Source organism: Falco biarmicus, chromosome 6 (assembly GCF_023638135.1).
Source record: "Falco biarmicus isolate bFalBia1 chromosome 6, bFalBia1.pri, whole genome shotgun sequence".
Classification (NCBI taxonomy): domain Eukaryota; kingdom Metazoa; phylum Chordata; class Aves; order Falconiformes; family Falconidae; genus Falco; species Falco biarmicus.
The window spans coordinates 10,454,429-10,474,568 of NC_079293.1; the positions used below are offsets into that span (position 1 = coordinate 10,454,429).

The 20,140-nt window shown below is 39.7% G+C and overlaps 1 protein-coding gene across 3 annotated transcripts in view; it reads left to right on the plus strand.

Moving 5' to 3' along the window:
- Nucleotides 1-2,058: 2,058 nt before the first annotated feature.
- Nucleotides 2,059-20,140, plus strand: part of FILIP1 (filamin A interacting protein 1) — a 109,328-nt gene continuing 91,246 nt past the window's right edge. For 2 of the 3 annotated variants that reach the window (XM_056342974.1, XM_056342975.1), the window contains exon 1: nucleotides 2,059-2,547. The gene's annotated coding sequence lies outside the window, so the exon portion shown is untranslated. The remainder of the gene's footprint in view (nucleotides 2,548-20,140) is intronic. The other variant, XM_056342976.1, reaches the window with a different exon arrangement.

Here is a 20,140-nt window from a genome sequence, read left to right on the forward strand (position 1 = left end):
TCCTGTGCTAGAAGTCCTTATATTTTCTTTGATTCACTTGCAAAATCTTCTATTTCCCCCAGATTTTTGCTGAAATTTCCACTGTGCTTCAGGATTGATAGGTATGGTGCACAGCTGGGGAGTAAGTTTGCCGGTGTACAAGAATGAGCAGACTTGCATCAGCAGGTCACTATTGAAACCCACAAGGACTGGCAGCAGAGATTGCCTCCTAAGAAGTTGTTTTGTTTTCCACTCAGTGAATGTGCCACTAACTAATGGCAGAGAAATGTTGAAAATTATTTGGCTTTTCTGAGATTTATGAGCCAAGTTCATTGTTTTGTTTGCCTGGTTTATTATAGTTGAATGGATAAAGTACTATTACTGTTGCACTTTGAGCAAGAAGTTAAGGCCAGAATAGTCAAAACATTACTCATCTGATTGGATTACCTCAATTTTATATGAAGGAACAAAATTTGATGTTCTTTTTAGAATGTGGATATGTGTAACTCTGGTTCAAAGTATAGGCGTGTAACACCAAAGTCTGTGCCAATATATTATCTGTCTCTACAATAATCTTCCAAATAGCTGTTTCTGTAAAACAGAAGTGTTTCTATTTTCATACATACTCATTATTCTGTCCAAGTCAAATATTGAAATGGACAACATGAAATTAGTGATTATTACTTGGTCTCAGAAATAAAATATATTTGACATGATGGAAGTATCTGGGGAATTTGTAAACATGTCATCAATGTCTAAATATCAGTTACTTGACATAATACCTACAATTTACTTTGTTTTCTGCTTATAAGCTCCTTGGGAATGGAAGTATTTTTTCATTGTTCCTTGCTTGTTTAGACGATAACACAGACCAGCAGAAGTCATTCCAGACAGGGTTAGAGCACCAAGCTACAGCTAATCCTACAGCTGCTTTCCATAAGGGCTTGTACTTACCCCCTGGTATCTCATATAGTTGTGGCCAATTAGGTTCCTGCAGGCTGAAATTGCCACAAAGAGCATCATACCTTTTCACTACCCATCCTACTACTTGCACAGAAAATCAGCATCGCTGAAGGCTACTGTTATGATTTGCTTCAATCTTCTTTTGCTCTGAAAGCTTGGGGTGTCTCTACGTATAAATATTGAGAAACAAATTTTTTAGCACCTTTCTACTTTTTTCTTCCCTTTCTTCTTTCTTTCCTCCTTCTTCATCTAACCCTAGATGGATATTGCAGATCATCGCTAGGGAAAGGCTTTCCAAAGGAGGGCCATTCTGCATTTCACTCTGAAGCACAATTCAGATAAAAAAGAGTTGCTGGGGTGAGGAATTTTCCTTGCCAGAGACGTTTACAGAAGCTGTTCTGCCATGAGGTGGTAGAACTTTGCTCTGGAGTCAGAGATCTGCAACATCGTTGGAGAATCCTGATATCATGGTGGTTTGTGGGCTGAAAGCTGCGCAATGTTACTGCTGGTCTGTTGATTGAGAGACAGCTCAGAATTAGGAACACTAATTAGATCCAGAAGCAAGTATGGATACATCAGAAATGTACAGCCCTGGAGTAATGTGTTCCTAATACTCATATGAAAAAAATAGGGATTTGTTTGGCTTTCCTTTGCTTCTTCAGTGAGAGTTAGAGACAGAGTAGGAATTACTGTAGCAAGCTGTTGGTCTGCGAGAAAAAGATTCTCTTTTTTGAATTGAATAAATATCACAGTGAAAACTTTCCAGACTAAGCCTTTCATTAATTTCTCCATGTAATCTTAATATATTTAAACTCTTTAAAATGTTATGCTGCAAAAAAGTTCTCCCCACGTGTAATTTTTCCCCAAGTGAAGTGCATACCTTTCAAATTATAAACTTTCTACTTGTCCTAGGAAAATCCTCACTGTATAAATAATTGAACTCATCTGCTGTGTACACAAGTATTCTTTCTCTAGCAGTCTAAAATATATGCCTAAATACACATCTTGTACGTAGTACTTTAAATAGTAATTACTCCCGTGAAGTCACTGGAAGCCCTTAAAAGGATTTGACAGTTCCCCCACAATCTTTCAGTGAATGTAGTAGCTGGGCTGTGCAGTGCTACATCCACTGATAATTCAGCAGCTGAGGAACTCAGCAAAGCCTGCTCCAAACTTCTCAGCTGTTGACAGGCTTGACTTGCTGAGAACACTGGTTAAATATAGCACAAGCGAGCTGAGCTCAACAAAGTCATTGCTGTAACACTGTGTGAAGAGACCAGAAGAGGGGAAATACAATCTGAGAACTAAACTGCCAAAGCCTAACACCACCTAGCAACAGTTGAAAAAACTTTTAAACAAAAGTCTGGGTGAGACACAGGCAGAGTATACCTCCTGCTTCTTCTGCCTGGGATTTCTGCGAGAAGCAGCTTCGGTCTTCTGTTCTCTACCCCGTTTCCTTCATTACTTCAGCTGCTGGTAGACCTAGAAAAGTGGGAAAAGTTTCTCCTTTGTGTTCTCCTGGGCTGGATCAACCTACTACTGTGGCACGAGCTGCTGCGTTCTTGTAGTGTAAAGGATATATTCATAGGTTCGTGTTGCTGACAGGTAAGACTGAGCTAACCACTCTAATGCATTCTTTTTTTAAATCTATTATCTTTTCTAGTGACTATTGTCTCTTTCCTTCTGCGAACAATCCTCTGCATGTTTTGGAAACATCAGTAGACGAAAGCTAGGAGACAGGTTTTAGATTTTTTTTATGCTTTCATCACAGAATAACATTGCTTAAATAACTTTTGCAGTTCTTAGAATGAGCATAATCAATACGAAAAATGTATATAGATTTTGACATGTCGTACTTATATCTGCTTACATCTTGCATTCTGACAGAAGACAAACCAACATTTAAGAATAGAATATATATCATCCCTTACCAGTGATAGTCTAGCAGCTATTAAAACCAGTGACAGCCTGTGTGGTAACTAAGAGGAAACAGCCATTCAGTAAGGAATTATCTGAATACTTTGTGACCCAGTGCATTTGTACTTTTTGTTTCCTTACTAACTTCTAGCACACAGGCACACCTGGTGCCTTTCATACTGTCCTTGTGACAACAGTTCTTGGTTCTTCATCTTGTACTTACTTAGAATATTGTTCTCTGCTCATTTGATTAGCTGTAATGCAACCATCCTAAAGACTGACCTTATGTTTATTGTACCCAAATGTGCTTGAGCTGGGTCATTGTTGTTAAAGCGTTTGTTTCTTTTAGCAAAATAAATGAGAAACTGGTTCTCAGATGTTTTACCAGGACAGCAGAATGGAAGCCAATTTGTCTGTTGGAAATGCATATCCTATGGCCCTATATGGGACCACAGGATATAATGGTCATGTAATTTAAGGGAAGAATTGCTTGGTATGATTTGCTTTCTCTAAACTGACAAAAGCTGCTTGGTCAGTTGAAGAATGAATCCCCCCCCCCCCCCCCCCCCCCCCCCCGCCCTGTCTTTTAAAGATCTCATTTTCTCCAAACAAAAGAAATTTAGTATGCATGAATTTTGAAAGATGTACTGATTATAAATTCATGTGCAATGTGAATTCAGTTATGAAGGCAAAGATTTAAAGAATGCACTTAACCCCATGAAAAATCCCTGTTCACAGATTTCTGTAGAATTGTCTCAGATGAAAAATATTTATCCTAAAGAAGGATTGGACTGACTGAGTCTATGCTGACTGTCTGTGGTGTTTGACACTTCTTAGTCTCTGGACTCTGGGACTGTCTCAGGAAGATGAGAAGGTCTTGCTTGAGCTGAATAATTCATCCCTGCATACTATATAAATGACATCAATACCACAGCAGGGACATGCTTACAGATTGGATTAAATAGAAATACTCTGAAAAACTTTGACTTGGTGGCTAAGAATGCAACTGCCTGTGAAACAATAAGATAAATTAAGTATTAGAATGGAGGAAAAATCTTTTATTTCATAGCAATGGGCACACTAAAGCACTAAACATGAATACTTTTTGGTGGCCATGATTTAATGTGGTAATCATTGCTGTGGAATTACTACAGCACTATGGTATCCCAAATTTAAATCTCAAAAGGATACTTTGGTGTTACTTTTTAATTTAGATGTATATTGAGAAAGTTATTTTTTCGTAAGAAAACTGTACAGTAAGAACTAAAACTGAGACAATATGATTGATAGAGTTTTTGTCATCTTGACATTAGAGTGAAAATTCCAGTTTCTTCTTTTGACTGAGTTAATTGGACATAATAAACTGGAGAAATGGCAAATTTGACCTTCTGAATACACAGGGATGACAAAATCTGGGAAAATGCTATACTATTGTCTGCTTTTTGGTTTTGGTTGTTGCTCAGCACAATGTATGGTTTTACAGTTTGGCTTTTCTTGCACAATTTACTTTTAGCAAAGTTTTTAAAAGCAAAAGTTGAATTTATTAGACTGATAACTATCAAGTGAAGTGACTTGAACAGGCTGATAGCAACTTCCATTTCTAACACATGGAGTTGTGGTTTTACGTACATCTGTCTTCCTTTCCACTTCAAAATGGAGGAGAAGGCTAAAATTACTCTTCTCAACAGGTGTCCACGAAGAGGCTCTGGGATTTTCCAATCAAATCTGTGGAATATGTAATGTGGCTATTCAACAGATGGTTTCATATTTGAAGAACAGCCAATTCTGCTAATGACTACAGTGATATCAAGCTCAATTTTATATCGAGTCAAAAAGTAATTTAGGTTTTGGCGATACACACCATTGTAGAGACTTTCTTGGAAGACAAGTAGACATAGCATACCCATTTATTTTCCCCATTATAGTTTTTATTTTGTTTGTATTCCCATAACTGTGGAATGAATGGTGCCTTTCATGGTGCTAAAGACTCTGTATTCCTCCCAATCTGAATCCACTTCCAAACTCTGCCTGTGGCTCATTCTTTCACCTTCATTAGAGCAATGTTATAATTTATGGCCTCTTCTAGCCAATCTAGCCACAGCTAAAATCATCATCTTAATAGTGTTTTGTCATCACCTCAGTGTTTCAATCTCTGTAGAACGTCTGGTTCTTTTTAACACCAAATTCAAAGGCTTGAAATTCATCTTCAAAGCTCAGTACTGTTCTGTCTTTGCCTACATCTGCCCTGATTTTCCCATACTCCTCCCACTCATATCTGGTAGACCTTCAGCTGTGTGCTAACTGGTCCATCCTCTATGCTACTGGCTTTAGTAAGCTTGAAATTGACCTAATGACATAGGAGTTTTCTGTAGGGACTCTCACTACATGTAGCACCTGACACTAAAGTCACGATAAAACTAAACTTGTCTACTACCAGAGCTGTGTTGACCCGTGTAGGACTCCTGAAGATGTAGCTGTGCTTCCTGGAAGCAGCTTGTGGAGTATGTGTAAGCATATTGGGAAATCTCTGCTTTTACTGGTGTGCCCTGTTTTGTTCCTCTGGGTCACAATTTCACCAGTATATGTTCCCACATGAAAAGCTTTTTACTCATACAGGTGTATCAGTAAAACTCCTCCTGATACAGGACCTTTCTGTTGGCATATATTCCACGCATGCTTAATTTAAGGCTTTTGGTAATCTCATCTAACTCGGTTGAGGTACCCGCAGGCATAAATTAAGAGCGCGCCTCAGAGCTCTGCTGAGTCAGAGGCCAAGTTTATGCCACTGAATTCAGAGTGGGATTTCCTTCAAGTTTAATAAGATCAGGTCTTAGTGTTCAATAATTAACAGATAAATTTCCACTCCCCTCAAGAGCATTTAACAACATGGATCGTCTATATTTCTGTCTAAATGAGTTTTTTCCTAAGAGACATTTTACTTTTTCTCCAATTTCCTGTTTCTTTTCTTCCTTTCTCAGGGTCTGTTGTTGCAGTTTGCTGTACTATTTTAATATATAAACTGAATTTGGGAGCAGGGATTTTGTCCTTCTACGTGTCTAAAATGCCATTTAGAGAAATAGAGCTATAATATGTGCGAGGAAGCCAGATAAAACAACAAGAAAAAGGAGAAGGAACATTCATATTTCCTTTTTCACCAAAAATATTTAGTATATAAAACCTATGATAAGAACTGAAAGCTAGAAAGATAAAGTAGTGTATGTGATAAAATACTGATAATCTGATGTATAGAAATGTTTAAATATATCTTTACAAGAAGCACAAACACCTGTACTTTTCAGCTTCATCATCTTATTCTGGTGCTTTTCATTTTTAGCCTTTTCTCATTTCATTTTTTCAATGTTTTCTACTGAAAGTTGTTTCCTAATTTTATACAGAATACTGAGCATTTTTGGGAAATACAGGTTTTTTCTTGATATTGGAGGATACTGGGTAACTGAGGAAAGAATTATTTCATAAATAATTAAGATTTCTTAACCTCTCTTTAACTAACTGTCTCAAGTTAGTGATACTAGAAAAATAAAGCATTTATAACACAGTCCTGTACTTATTCTTTGAGATACTGTTGTCCAAAGGACTGGAACGATTGTGCCTATTTCCTGGTCATGTTGAAGATTGTGTGATGCTTAATGCATTTGTGACAATTATGCCTTTCTGGATACTTGATTAGATTTTTTTTCTTTTATTTTGGGTCTTTTCATCTACTCCTTCAGTTTCTGCAGATAATCTGCACTTGCTGTATTAGTTTTTATTCTTGCCATCATAGCAAACTAAGTATTAATATCAGTGCAAACACAAAGTCTTCCTAAATTGGGGCAGTTATGTGGGTTTTTTTTAACATTCAAGATGTCTTTGTCCTATCATTCTCATTCTGCTTTGGCTGTACTATATCTCTAAATCTTTCCCACAAGTAAAGCGTGCAAATGCTAGCTGTGAAGATGATATGTAAGATTACATAGATTGTGGTCTCCTCCAAAATGCTTTACACAGTCCACAAACAGAGACAATTACTACAATTAAAAGCATATATCATAAAAATGCAATTGCATTTCATTTTGAAATCATTCTTCTATAGTTACACAGCTGTTAAAATACGTGATTTATCCTGGGCTGTTTAATGGGTGGTGTTCTGAGGTGAAGAAATGGCAGTGCTTCCTGCCCCTGCCCCCCCCCCCCCCCCCCTTAATAGAAAATTGCTATATGTGGTATTACAGAACTGAGAAGAACATGAGGAATTCCAGCATCCAGTTCCTTAATCTTGCAGCTCAGTAAGAGCTGAAACTTAATCAGAAATGTATGTATGTTTGTGCACGTGTGCATGCCTTTTACAAGAAAAGCAATGCCTTTTGGCATTACAGAATGCACTGCTGAAGCAGTGGGACAAACACATCCGAAGGACAAGGAAATAATAGGCTGGAGCTTGTACTTTTTCCCTTAAATGGGCAACCCATCTCGCTGCTGTGAGCTGACACAAGCAAAAGGGTGTGTGAATCTAAAAGATTGCTGTACGTTGTCCAACCGAGTTTCATTTCAAAGCTGATAAAATGAGAATTAAAATCTTAATTACCTATGATGTGGCTCATTCAGATATAAACCAGTGGGGTTTTGGAACAAGAGCAAAAACCTCAATGGATTTATAAGAAACTTTTTTTTTTAGTTTGATGTATATACTTTAAGAGCTCTTTAATACAGTAAGGGTTGCTTTCTTTGCTTTTCCTTTTTGGGGAAGTGGTGTCAAAGTGTACAATGTTTTGTGATTTATGCTGTTCAAAAGTTTTTTCCAGTGCATATGTAAAAGTAATACTTTGGAAGACAAATCCATTCTAGGTTTGGGTGGAGGGAGGTATCTAACCAACCAGTGTGTTATGGCTGTGGCTACCAAGAGCTACAGCTTCACCAGCAAACTAAAAAAAAACCTGAGAAAAAGTGGATTCTGTTGAAATAACAGGATTTTTTAAGAAACTGGTTTTAAGACTGCTCCTATTTTTCAAAAAAGTCATTGAAAATGAAAGCTCACGTGTCCTTGTTAAAAGATTTCTCGTTAGAGTTTATCAGACTGCTTGCATTTTTCAGAAAATACAAAGCAATGAACACAACAGAAAGCAGGAGACTGCTAACATCAGTGCAATCGAATTGCTGCCAACTTGCCTTGTTTATCTAAGAGATCTCTGTGAAAATAAGGTCTTTCCCACACATGCATGAGTCATAGGATGTAATGGGGCTAAGCAGGCTTGCTTCAGCTTTCTAATGTGCACATATCTAAACTAACCTGTTTTAGTGCCTGTTCCTGTAACTAAATGAGATCTAGTTTGACAACAGGAAGGGAGAAGTGGTGGTGAGTTCATGGCGCTATTTCAGTGCAATAACCTGAATGCTAAGGAAACGATGCAATTTCCATTTATTGGGAAAACTCAGTTACTGTGACAACAAATATACACTGAAGAAAAACATATACAATTTATCCTCAAGTTCAAATTTGTGAATGTAGTAGATAGGATATTTATAAAATGTCACATTGTCCAGTTGTGTGACTCAAAGAACATTTTTACCTTTAAAATATGTAATCCAAATTGTCGAAAAAATACCCCTTTAGAAGCCGTAAGCAAGGACATAAGTGAAAGGATGGCAAAGCACATGTGGTTAACCATGACTGGTCCAGTGCTGGGCTGACTGGAATTTTTTTTTTTTCAATTAGGCATCTATTTCTCAGGTTAGAGCTATTCGGTTCCTGTATCTGTCATTCATACTTATCCCCAAAAGCTCACATCTATTTCTTAGGCTAAAGCTATTCAGTTCCTGTGTCTGTCATTCATACTTACCCCAAAAAGCTCACTTGTCCCATCATCATAATCACAAAACCTCTTGGATCTAACTTCTAAGGTAAAGGTTACAGTAGGTTTCTATAGTGTCTTATTTCTCTCCTTTGATTCTTCTATGAGGACTTCTGTAATAAAAATGAATTATATTCCAGTAGATAAGGATTTCAGTTCCTCAATCTGATGAAATTCTTTAGAAAAAAATAAACATTCTGATTTTTGTCTCTGGGCAGGAGACAGAAGGAAGGGAACAGTGCCATGCCAGATGTCCTCAAGCATGTAAAACACAGCACAGAACGAGATATCTCTTCTGCATGGAGGGACAGACATAGCAGCAGAGCTCCTGAGTGCCAGAGGAACCATGTCTTAGAAGGCAGCTGGATATGGGAACCACTGCTGCTTCAAGTGGCAGGAGCCAGAAACTAGAATCCAAGCCACAAAAGCCATCACGTTGCAAATAGTAAAAGGCAGGATCACAGTGGCATGCCCTCTGAATGAGAGGTGCCACTTAAGGAATTATAGAACCAGACTTTAGGTGGAGGGAGCTGAAAGATGTTGTCCGGTCTCACTCGGAGTAGGGCTAACTCCAAAGTCTGATCAGGTTGCTCAAGGCTTTGATCATTTTCAGTTATCTTGAATATTTTAAATTTTTCATTATTCTAAGATCTCACATCTTTTTTTGGTTCACAAAGTTTTGACCATGGCTGGCTGAGGAATATTTTGCTGGACTTTTTACAAGGGCATGTAGTGATAGGAAAAGGGGCAATGGTTTTAAGCTGAAAGAGGATAGATTCAGATTAGACATGAGGAAGAAATTCTTCACTGTGAGGGTGGTGAGGCACTGGCGCAGGCTGCCCAGAGAAGCTGTGGATGCCCCATCCCTGGGAGTGCTCAAGGCCAGGCTGGATGGGGCTTTGAGCAGCCTGGTCTGGTGGAAGGTGTCCCTGCCCATGGCAGGGGGGGTTGGAACTGGGTGATCTTTAAGGTCCCTTCCAACCAAAACCATTGTATGATTCTATGATAATCTGTGTATCGAAATTCATACACTGTATAAAAGACGGCTGGAGAGATGGTTGATAGTAACATGAATCACAGGCCTTTGGCACTTTCAAAATTACAAAAGAAGCAATATCTTTTGGGTTTTTTTCAGTTTGTTATGTTTGATGTGTTCTATCCTAAAATAAGCAGAACAACAACCAAAACACTTCTGTGTATTTTTCTATCCTAGTTTACTCCAGCTTTTAGAATGCACACCCTCCTCCTCCTCCTCCCTGTCATATTCTGCTTGAAAGCCAAAGATTTATAATTAGGATGCCGTTAAGGTGCCATCTGTCTGCAAAAGAATTCTGCAGGTTAAGTACATTCTCTCTTTATCTTTCCAAGTAGTCCAATAACCTGAAAGGCTAGCGTTGAGTAGCAAATAAAGAAAGAAAATAAGAGATGCTGCTTTTGAGGAGGGAAACCCTGGAGCCTGCTTCCACTGCTGAGTTCACTTTTCTTACTGAACATCTCTTTCTAATTGTATCCTAATCAGGAACAGAGCATGATGCACATATGGCAAACAGGATTCCTAGACGGAGTTCTGGTTAACCTGAGACTAGCTTAGGCCCTTTTGGCTTAGAAAAGCCCTTGGCTGTGGAAGCACGTTTACTTGGTGGCAATTACTGTAGCATGAAGCAAGGACAAAGAAGTGGCTTTGTGGCACTCAAAGGGATGTGGCAGGCCCTCTTTTCATCTAGGATTTCTCATACCTGTTAAGAATAACCACTGAAGACAGATATTATTATCTTTAGGTGAATCAGTGAGTGATGTTTCTAAAACTGGATACCGTATAAAGTTTTGCCATCATTAATAGAGGTAAGTGGAATAAGGCTAGGGATTTTCTTCGCTGTGAGGGTACTGAGGCACTGGGCACTCAGGTTGCCTAGAGAAGCTGTGGATTCCCCATCCTTGGGATTGTTCAAGGCCAGGTTGGATGAGGCATTGAGCAATGTGGTCTAGTGGAAGGTGTCCCTACAAATGACACAGGGGTTGGGTTTAAGGTCCCTTCCAACCCAAACCATTGTATGATTCTATGAATTCTCATGGACGGTGAAGTACAGAGGTCTCAGCAGTGCTTGCTGCAGAGAGGAACTTGAGGAGCTAGTATGACTTGCACACACACAAAGGTCATACAAATTACCCCTGCAGCTGCTTTAATAAAAAAAGCTGCCATATGCTCTAGCAGTGGTTGAGTTAGTGAGAAAGTTAGTGAGATTTAGGAAGAAGGGATCATGCTTTGAAAGACACCAGAACAGGCTGGGACAACAAGAAGTGCTTCAGCAGGAGGCTAGGAAGCTTAGTGTTTTAAACCTAGGGGCCTTTACACCATGGGTTAACCAAATGGCAGCATCTTTAGCTACCCTGCCTTCAATCCATCTGGGCAGTGTTTTTAAAAGTAGCTTATGGATTAGAGAAAAAAATAAGGAAACTGATTTTTCTGCTTTCAGAGAACATATTCTTAAAACCCAAATTATTTTAGAACAGTTTTTTTATTAGAAAGATGGAGGGAATACAGTCTAAGTACCTTTGATAGAGAAATTGATCTATTTGTAAATAGAAACATACAACAGGATTGCTGTGGTATTCAGGAGCCTGGGACGACCTGTTCAGAGCCCTCTCTGTGACAGTGACACAGCTGCCTGGCTCCAAGAAAACAAATTCCCTGCAGTGATACTAGTCTCTAGCCCCTCTTCAGTATCACTACCAGTCACACAAACTATATCACCACAGGTCTCTGAGAGCTAAGGAAGTGTTAGAAAAATACATGAAGTTAGCTATAGACAGTGTAATGACTTTCTCCTTAGCTTAGATAGCACAAAGGAAACACAGGAAAATATCAGAAATAAACTGAATAATCTATGTAAGTGTTCGGTAAATACCCAGAACGTAACAGTTTATAACAGTTTGTTAAGGAATAAGTAGATTGGGAACAATTCTACAGGCACTGGTGTCAAAATGAAAAATCCCTCCAAGACAGCAGTGAGTATCTAAAAATGCTTACAGAGAGGGTTAATTTAGATACATCCAGCATTAGTTGTATAAACAATGGCTAAATCACACTGCAGGGAAACAGGCTGTAAGAGTGACAGGACATCTGATAGATTGCTTATTAAACAAAAACACTTTGCTAAATTCAGGTCCCCTCTCCAAAGTATTCATGCTATATTCTAATGTTGTTATTTATCCCTTTTAAATAATGTTACCGTAAACTGTGAGGTGCTAGGTACCACACCAGGGCAGAGGAAGGCTGGTTAAATGGCTGGCTTTCACATCAGTGACTCCTTGTAAGAGTCTCAGCAAGCTATTTACTTCTACACTTTTAATAACACCTGGGATCTTACAGGAATAAATATAGTAGTGACTTTGACACCCTGAGATGTTGCAGTATTGAACATAATGTCAACAGCTTTGAATAGCCCTCCGTGGAAACCAGCTTCTGCTGGGAGAAGTAGGAATAGAAGTTGTATTAGTCTGAATGACAAGAATATGTATTTTTAGAGGCGCTCTGCAGAGGGAAGCATAGCTGTGTCCTGAGTTGTGGATAGCAAGAAATCGGCTATACTGGTAAAGCACAGCAGAAAAAGGAAAGAGGAGGACCAGGGATGTGACCAGGAAGCCATACCAAAACGGAAATCAAACTAAGTCAATACTAAGATGTTTCAGGAAAAAAACCATTCCCTCAGGCTGAGTTGTACCAGAAGTAATTCACAGGACAAAGATGGTGCTGTCAGCTTGTGAGCTTCTTGTTATTTTGGGAGTACTCAGGACAAGCTGCCTGGTACAAGGAGGAGGCTGCTGGGGTGAAAAAAACCAGCTTGGAGGAAAAAGGACTTTTGAGGGAAGGGCTGGGCAGGTGGTGACTGCCCAAATTAGCTGGTGGTGGGGCAGCCAGCCCCAGAGCCACTGTGGGGCTGGGGGAGCAGCCACACAAACCCCATGTACTGGGCTGGGGAGGAGAGAGTGCCTGGAAAACAAGTGTCCTGCCGTGCTGCCTATCTCCTGCAGGAACAGCAAGCAGCTCCAGTCCTGCCTGCTTTGTTACAGCAATGGCAGCAGCTCAGGCGACTGTCATGGCAACAGAGATTTTTGATAAGGATTTACCCTAGGGATTAGATGGCGGTTACATGACTCTGACTCTCGGCTTCAGTTAAAAACAGAGAAGATTAGAAAAAGACAGTCTTGATGGCTTCAAGAGAGTTGAAGTCTATGAGCTATGGATGATCTGATGCCATTATGTATTGCCTTAAAGTCTCCTGAAATAAAACTTTGGGTAATTATTTCAAGATTTTGAATGTGTGTGGTTGGCAATGCCAGTAACGGAAGGGACGGTGAGTCCAAGAGCAGGGCAGAATCCCACACTCATGTACGTGGCATGGCCCAGAAGAGGCAGGCCAAGGTTTGCAGCCACAGCTGCTGAAACACTGTCAAAGGCAACACGGGTCTACCACACCGTGCCCTGTCACGGTGTAACGACAGCAGCAACTGCAAAGGCAGGCCCAAAGCTAGTCCAGATCAAATCAGGTGGTCAGGAAATTATTTCTTAGTTTACTTGAGAGCCTTTCCAGCCTTTTCAGGGGGGTAAATAATGGGGTAATACATGACCCTTCCTTGGATTTCATGAAAGGGAGGTCAGGTCTTGATTGAGAGCTTCCCCTGATAAAAGGTGTGAAATATGGGAATCCCGAGCAGCCACCCATGTACCTGGGTGTACCAGCACAGGCTGGATAGGGAGAAAACTGCTCTGCGTGTCCTGCTTTGCTGGGAGGGGCTGCGAAAACTGTAGTCCCCACTTGGGGTATGATGCAGGGAGGGGATGTGGGAAGATAGGAAAAACACCTACAAAAAAAGGGTTGGGAAGAATGAAAATTGAATTTTGTTAAGCTGCAAGAAAAGGGAGTGGAAAGGAAAAGAAAGCAGTGGCACCCTTTTAGGTGATCCCAACTAGCTGTAGGAAATCACTTAATTTCACTCAAAAAATAGGGGCCCACATTAACAACATTTTGAAGGCTTGAAAAATGCTAGGGTGTTGCATACATACCGTAGTGCTGTACGGAAACATAGCAGCATTTCAGCAAATGATTTAGCATTGTGGATAGTGGAGCTTCTCCACACGTGTACAACGGTAGCACCCATTCTCTACAAAAAAGGCATACTATTTTCAGCCGGTGATGAGTTCAAAAGGTTTGTTTAAAGTCTTAATAGTAAATTGTAGCATATCAGGGTTTGTTGTTGGGTTGTTTTTTTTTAATTTTGTGGTTTTGTTTTATTCTTTGTTGTGGTTTTGGATTTTTTTTCCTTTTATAGTGAAAGAACAAAGTTAAACTCTCAGGGTTTGGACCGACTGTCTCAAGGCTAAACCTAATCTCTAAGCTCCCCTGGACAGCCTACTTCATTCTTGTTTTCCTGATGTAAAAACAAGGGACTCTGAGGAACAGACAGCTAGTAACTTCATTTCAGGGTGGTCATTTGGTCACTTCTTGAACCAGGCAGCGTGAGATGCTTGAACACAACTCAGTGTGTCTTCTCCAGAGGATACATATATATCACATCTCTGATGTGTCTAAGCTCCCTTGGCCTCTGTCCAGGAACATCCAGATTTCCTGACTCATGGCAATGTACCCTGTCTGGTTGTACTTCATTAGCAGCAGCTCAAAAATCAGAACAGTATTCTGCTGTTGCATAAGTTTTTCCAAGCGATAAACAATAACACTCCACCACAAGCTTTATTATATTTATCTTGGAATTCAAGATCCAGAAGAGACTGCCTCTTATTATTATCTTTAATAGCAACCCCAAAAGACTGTAAGATGTTATTCTTTAATAAATATTTTCAGGATAGCTTAATATCTTATTAATTAATGTTCCTAAGGGGAAGAATAAATGCTACAGAAGCTATAACAAGCCAATAATTTTTCTTCCAGCTGAGAAATGTTTATGATTTTTTATTGTCAATTTCATTGTTATATCAGCACTTACACACTAAAACAGTGAGGGGAAATATAAAGCTACAGCAGATGAAAATAATTAGTAGGAAAAATTACATTTTATAGGAGTAATAGCATACCTTTCAATAAGTCCTATTCTAAACAGCTCTTCTTGACTTGCATTCAAGTATTTGTTTAAAACATTTTAAAAGCAGTAGCATTATCAACTGGCTTAAACCAGGTTTGAAAATAAACAGTCCATGACTATTACTGGGATTCATTAAAAGAAAACTCTGTCTGACTCTCAAATCTATTTTGGAGCTACGACTGCGCCACTCCCGTGGTTGTGGCATGATGCAGCTGCTCTTTCTTTAATATTTTTGCTGACAGCTACAGCTGACAGATAACATTTCAGTTCACCCCAGCATCAACCCTATCTCCAGGCTCCCTTACTCAGACTGAAAATGCTCCCTTCCTCGTGGCTTTACCTGCATCACAGTGCAACTGTAACTATGCCATTATTTGTACTGGTCACTTGTAATGGAGCAGCAGAAATAGGGCTGCAGCCAGGTCATGTGTTGGGGGGAGCACATCAGCCATCCCACAGCTGCTAATGGTGCAGTGACAGCTCCTCTTCTTTCCCTTCATCTTCTCTCCCATGCTCTAAGGAAACAGGGACCTGAATCTGGGAATAAAAATAATATTGCATATATAGCTATGCGTTGTCAATTGATATTTTACATTTTACGGTCAACATAAAAAAAATATTTTATCCATCTTAATGTATAATCCCCTAGCAAACAGGCTTTGATTTCTTGGTTCACAACAGTTTTCATGTAATAATCAATCATTCAGTAATACCGTGGTGGTTCACCCGCAAAAGTAACTTTTCACAAATGCAGCACTGTTTTCCTCCCAGACAGAAAACAAGAATATTTACAGTGCTCCCAGTTCTGCCTCTGAACCTCTGAAGCTGTAAGACAGCGAACTTTGACAGAGAATTGGGACACGTGGAAAAAGAGGGCAGAGAAATAATTTTCTCATAATTTTTTTGCTTCACTCTAATAGTACTTCTGACTTCTTGTGATCTTAGCGTGGGGGAAAAATGATGAGAAAAAGCGTAAGGAACTGTTTCTTCAGTTCATGCATTCCATTTTCTTTTTTCTCTGAAACTTTATACTGAATTTGACCCAAATCTTCAGAGTGCTCAAACCCATGCTTTTATGCAGGATGAATTGTTTACTAGAATAAATTGCGCAGCATGATTTCAGCTGCAGGCTCTAATCAGACTGTTCTGCTTCCAGTCCGCCTGCGGTGGGAATCCCCAAGGGGCAAAACCTTGGCAGCATGATGGATGTGTACCTGTAATACCAGGCGTTAAGTGAGAAAAGCACATCCTCGAGCTTTTAACAATAGTGTGCAGGTGTCCTAGCCTTTCTCTAGGCCACAGGAACCGATTTAGTGCTGGAAAATATTGGTATTAACCTCCTATTCCCATTTCTCTCCATAGAGAGAACCTAGGCAAGCAGAAAGCCATCACTGAGAAAAATATCTATCTGTACAAATAAATATTATGGTACCACTGTACTATGAAGAAAGCAACAGACCTAGGTTTTCTGTGAGTCCAGTGATGATACTAGATTATGTAGCCTTTGACAGTTTAAGAAATACCTAGTGTAGGTACTATTGTATTTTATTTTTGGTTTATATTGTCCACATACTTCTCAAGGATGGCAAAAACTTTGCAGTTCTGTCATGCAGTTCAGTGGAATCACCTGAATTCTAACTCTGAGGAGTAGCATTTAATCTGTGTAACCCCTAAAATCGAAACCGTTTCTTTATAGAAACAAGCCTGCCTTAAACAGCTTGCGTTAAAACTCCATTGTAGTTAATAGGTCAAAATTCCCAAGGACATCACAGAAAAGTCTGGCAGAGTGTCAGGTTAATCTACAAATGCTGTCATAGAGCATCGCACACAGGAAAACTTAAATTGCAGACGTTATGTTATTTTTATATATTTTCAGATTGCTGCCAAAATAGGTCATTTGCAGATCAAATAAGGAAAAAAACTTAGCAAGTTTGGCTGAAACCATTATAAGTAATATTCAGAAATTTCTTAGGGCATCTTTGAGAATGTGCTGTGTATGTTAGCGCAACAGTCACGATCACCTCCTTTTTTCATGTACTTTTAAAGAAACTTCAGATTTAGATGTCTCATGAAATCCACTCAGAAAAAGAAAATGAAAGTCAGGACACTACTTCTGATGTTTCCATTACAAAAAAGAATATGTGAATTTATTTAATAAAACTTCTTTTTCATTTTTAGCATCTTTAAAAATGCTTCCTTTTGAACACAGAAGGGAGGGAATGGGTTTGTTGATAATTAGTCTTATGAACATAGGCATATTCTGAGTCTCATCTATTTAATTCTAGAAAGAGAACTAGTTGATCTAAGTCAACTGCTTCAGCAGCTTTCTCTTAAATTTTCTTTGTGAGTCAAGTCATGAGAAAGCTGGGAAAAGTCAAGATGTTCCATCCATATACTTTTGTGAGGTTGATTTTTCTGATCTAGAAAATAATCTGAAACTCTGTTAATAGAGGCATTAGAAGGAATCTTACTTATCTCAGGTTTTGTCCTCGTGTTAGCAAAATGTAGCTAATCAGCTGGGAATTAGCAATAGATTAAATTGGGAAGTATAAACGTGAGCAGATACTAAATGCTATATTAAACTCAGGTATACCGATTAACTTACAAATGTGATGTTAGGCTGGGACGTAGAAGAGAAGACATAGAAGACAGCAAGCTGATAACAAGGCCCCTATCTAAGTTGGCCTGACATTTTTCTTTGAAATATCCAGTCTTGTATGAAGCCCAGTTGTTTACAGCTTTGCAAAACTTCAGTCGTTCAGGCTGGATGTCTGGCTGAGTCTGAACTGTTTTGGGAAGTTTCAATGAGAATGCTCTGAGCATTTCTAAGAATGACATGAGAGAAAGTTGTTGTTTGTCCGTGTGAAAATAGTCCTATAACCATTTTGCTGAAGAGCTTTAATGTCTACGTGTTCTAGAATGATCTACTGAAATTCAACTAGGGAGCTGCCTTGTGGCAGGGAATTGACTTTTGCCATCCCTGTGAAAATTAGCCAGGCTAAGAGCCAATGAAAAAAGGATTTCACTGAGGGTACCTGGTAGAGAGTTGTACCTAACTTCTCAGAACGGCCCACACATGCCGATGCTGTCCCAGTCCCTCACATCTCACCTATTGCAGATGGTTTATGCATGCGCCATTCCCAGAGAGCGCTTCCATCTCAGGCTTACAGGGTTAAGTAATATTCTTCCCACAGTTACTTATTCATCTAATGCTACAGCACTGCGGCGCAATAAATGAGGTGAAGGCTCTTGGTTTTTTCTGTTGCAACAATACTTCCTCAGCAGAGCCTGTGCCACGGTGGAAGAAAAGTGTGTGGACAGCCTGATTGCTCTTGCTGCTAGGGAGGGACACTGGGAAAGAGCAGCGCTGTGACAAGCCCTTGCGTGGAACCTTTGTACCTCTCAGTCAGGATCTCTTTTCCAGTGGTAGATATTGTCCATCACCTTTGCTGTGGGACAGAAACACTCTCTTCAGGAAGACAAAGGATAATCAACAATCATACTGACACTTTGCCAGTGTGAATATGCTTTTATTAGGATTTGGATTGTTTGGATCTCCAGCTGACTCATTTGGAATCAGAATTATCTCAGTTCATGTCTCTCTGTGGTCAGGGCTTTGTGTCATTGTTCTGTTTGGCATTCACCATTGCCTGCCAGGCAAGCTGGACTTCTCTCTGGGTCCCAGTGTCCACCTTGGCTGATCTTCCAGCTGCGAGCTTTGGAAATGATATGTCTCTGATCCCTCTCTAATATCTGCAACAGTGCACAGTCCAGCCTCACCCATCTGCGTGGCACTATACTTCCCTGCAAAGCTGTCGTCTTCGTTCTTCCCTTTGGATTTGGGCACAGGGCAGGCTCCTGAGGCAATTTGCTCAACCTGCTTTACTTTTGTAGAAACAGCTATGGCAGCTGCTATTCCCATATTTTTACCATGCTTGCTGTTCTTCTTCTCTCTGCAGCACTCCCCCTCAGGAATTCATTCCATCTGACTGTGCCATCTGTCTGAGTGCTTCTCATTTGCTTGCCCTCCTCTCAAAAATCAGGGCTTTTCAGTTCTGCTGAGGTTTTGTAGAGCAACAATACATGTTTCCGCTTCTCACAGTTTTATCCTTGTTTGAAAACAATGTGGTAACTGCCACACAGAAACTGTTAAGAATTTATGGGTGACACTGGCTATGTCTGTATTCAGGAAATTAGACAATGCCAATGCTGGTTCTCTGACCCTCAGTCCAGTTGTCACTGGTACGTCATACCTACACTATTAAACTTCCTCAGTCTTCAAAACAGGTTGGCTATGTCCAAGCTGCAAACCCCTGGCTAGGCTGGTCCCCACCCAGGGCTAATCCCTGAACCATTCTGGGAAGACCACTGGTTAGTCAGTGCCAAGCCCTGACACTGTTTAATCCACTAGTTTACACATAGTCCTCATGTCATACTCATCTGAACGCATCAAATCCCTGGAATCATCTGAACAATCATCTAAAAGCTTTTCTGCATTATAAAGATACATTTTATTATTATTGAATTAGACTTCTTTAATATTTCAGATAGACTGACTGCTTTCCAAGCATATTTTGAACTTCTAATGCTGGAAGATTCTAGCATTGGAAAAAATTTTGTGGTTTACTGATGTATTTTTTTAAAATTGTTTAAACTGAGTTTTTTTGAGTTGCTTCCTTAGGGGTTATTTTAGTAGCTCCTCTGCATGCACCTTTGTTTGCTTTCTACTGTTCCACTTCAAATGTCTGTTTCCTTGTCCTCCTTTCATGTGAAAAAAAGACCCAGTCAATTTTAATAAAGCTCAGGGACCAATGTTTCCACCTGAACTATTGTAATTAATGAGCATACCAGATGATACTTTGGTCAGATGAGTCAAAGCTGGTAACACTTCATTGTGTCTTCTTACTTCCTCATGGGTAAACAGTGCTTAGAGCTACAGGCACAGTTGTGCACAGGATTTCACAGAACTGTCTCCTTTTCAAAAGGAAACATGAGCGAGGAAAAAAATACCAGCAAAAAAAGCTTATTTTAACCATATGTGGGTTTGGAGGACTGTCTTTTACTAAACAGCAGTTCAATGAGTAACATAAAAAACTCGTACAAGCAATTCTAAGCTCTGTCAGAGAAGAGAATAATAATAATTTCCTGATGCATCAATGGCTAAACTGCAAACAGCCAACAAACCAACCACAAACTGAAATAACTACTTGAAACCCTTGGCTTCAGCAGAACAGAGCCCACACCTTTACACAGTGGGAACATCAGGCCATGCAGGGCTTTCTGCACTGTTCCATGCAGAAGTAGAGCATTGGTGTTTGCAGCAACACATGAAG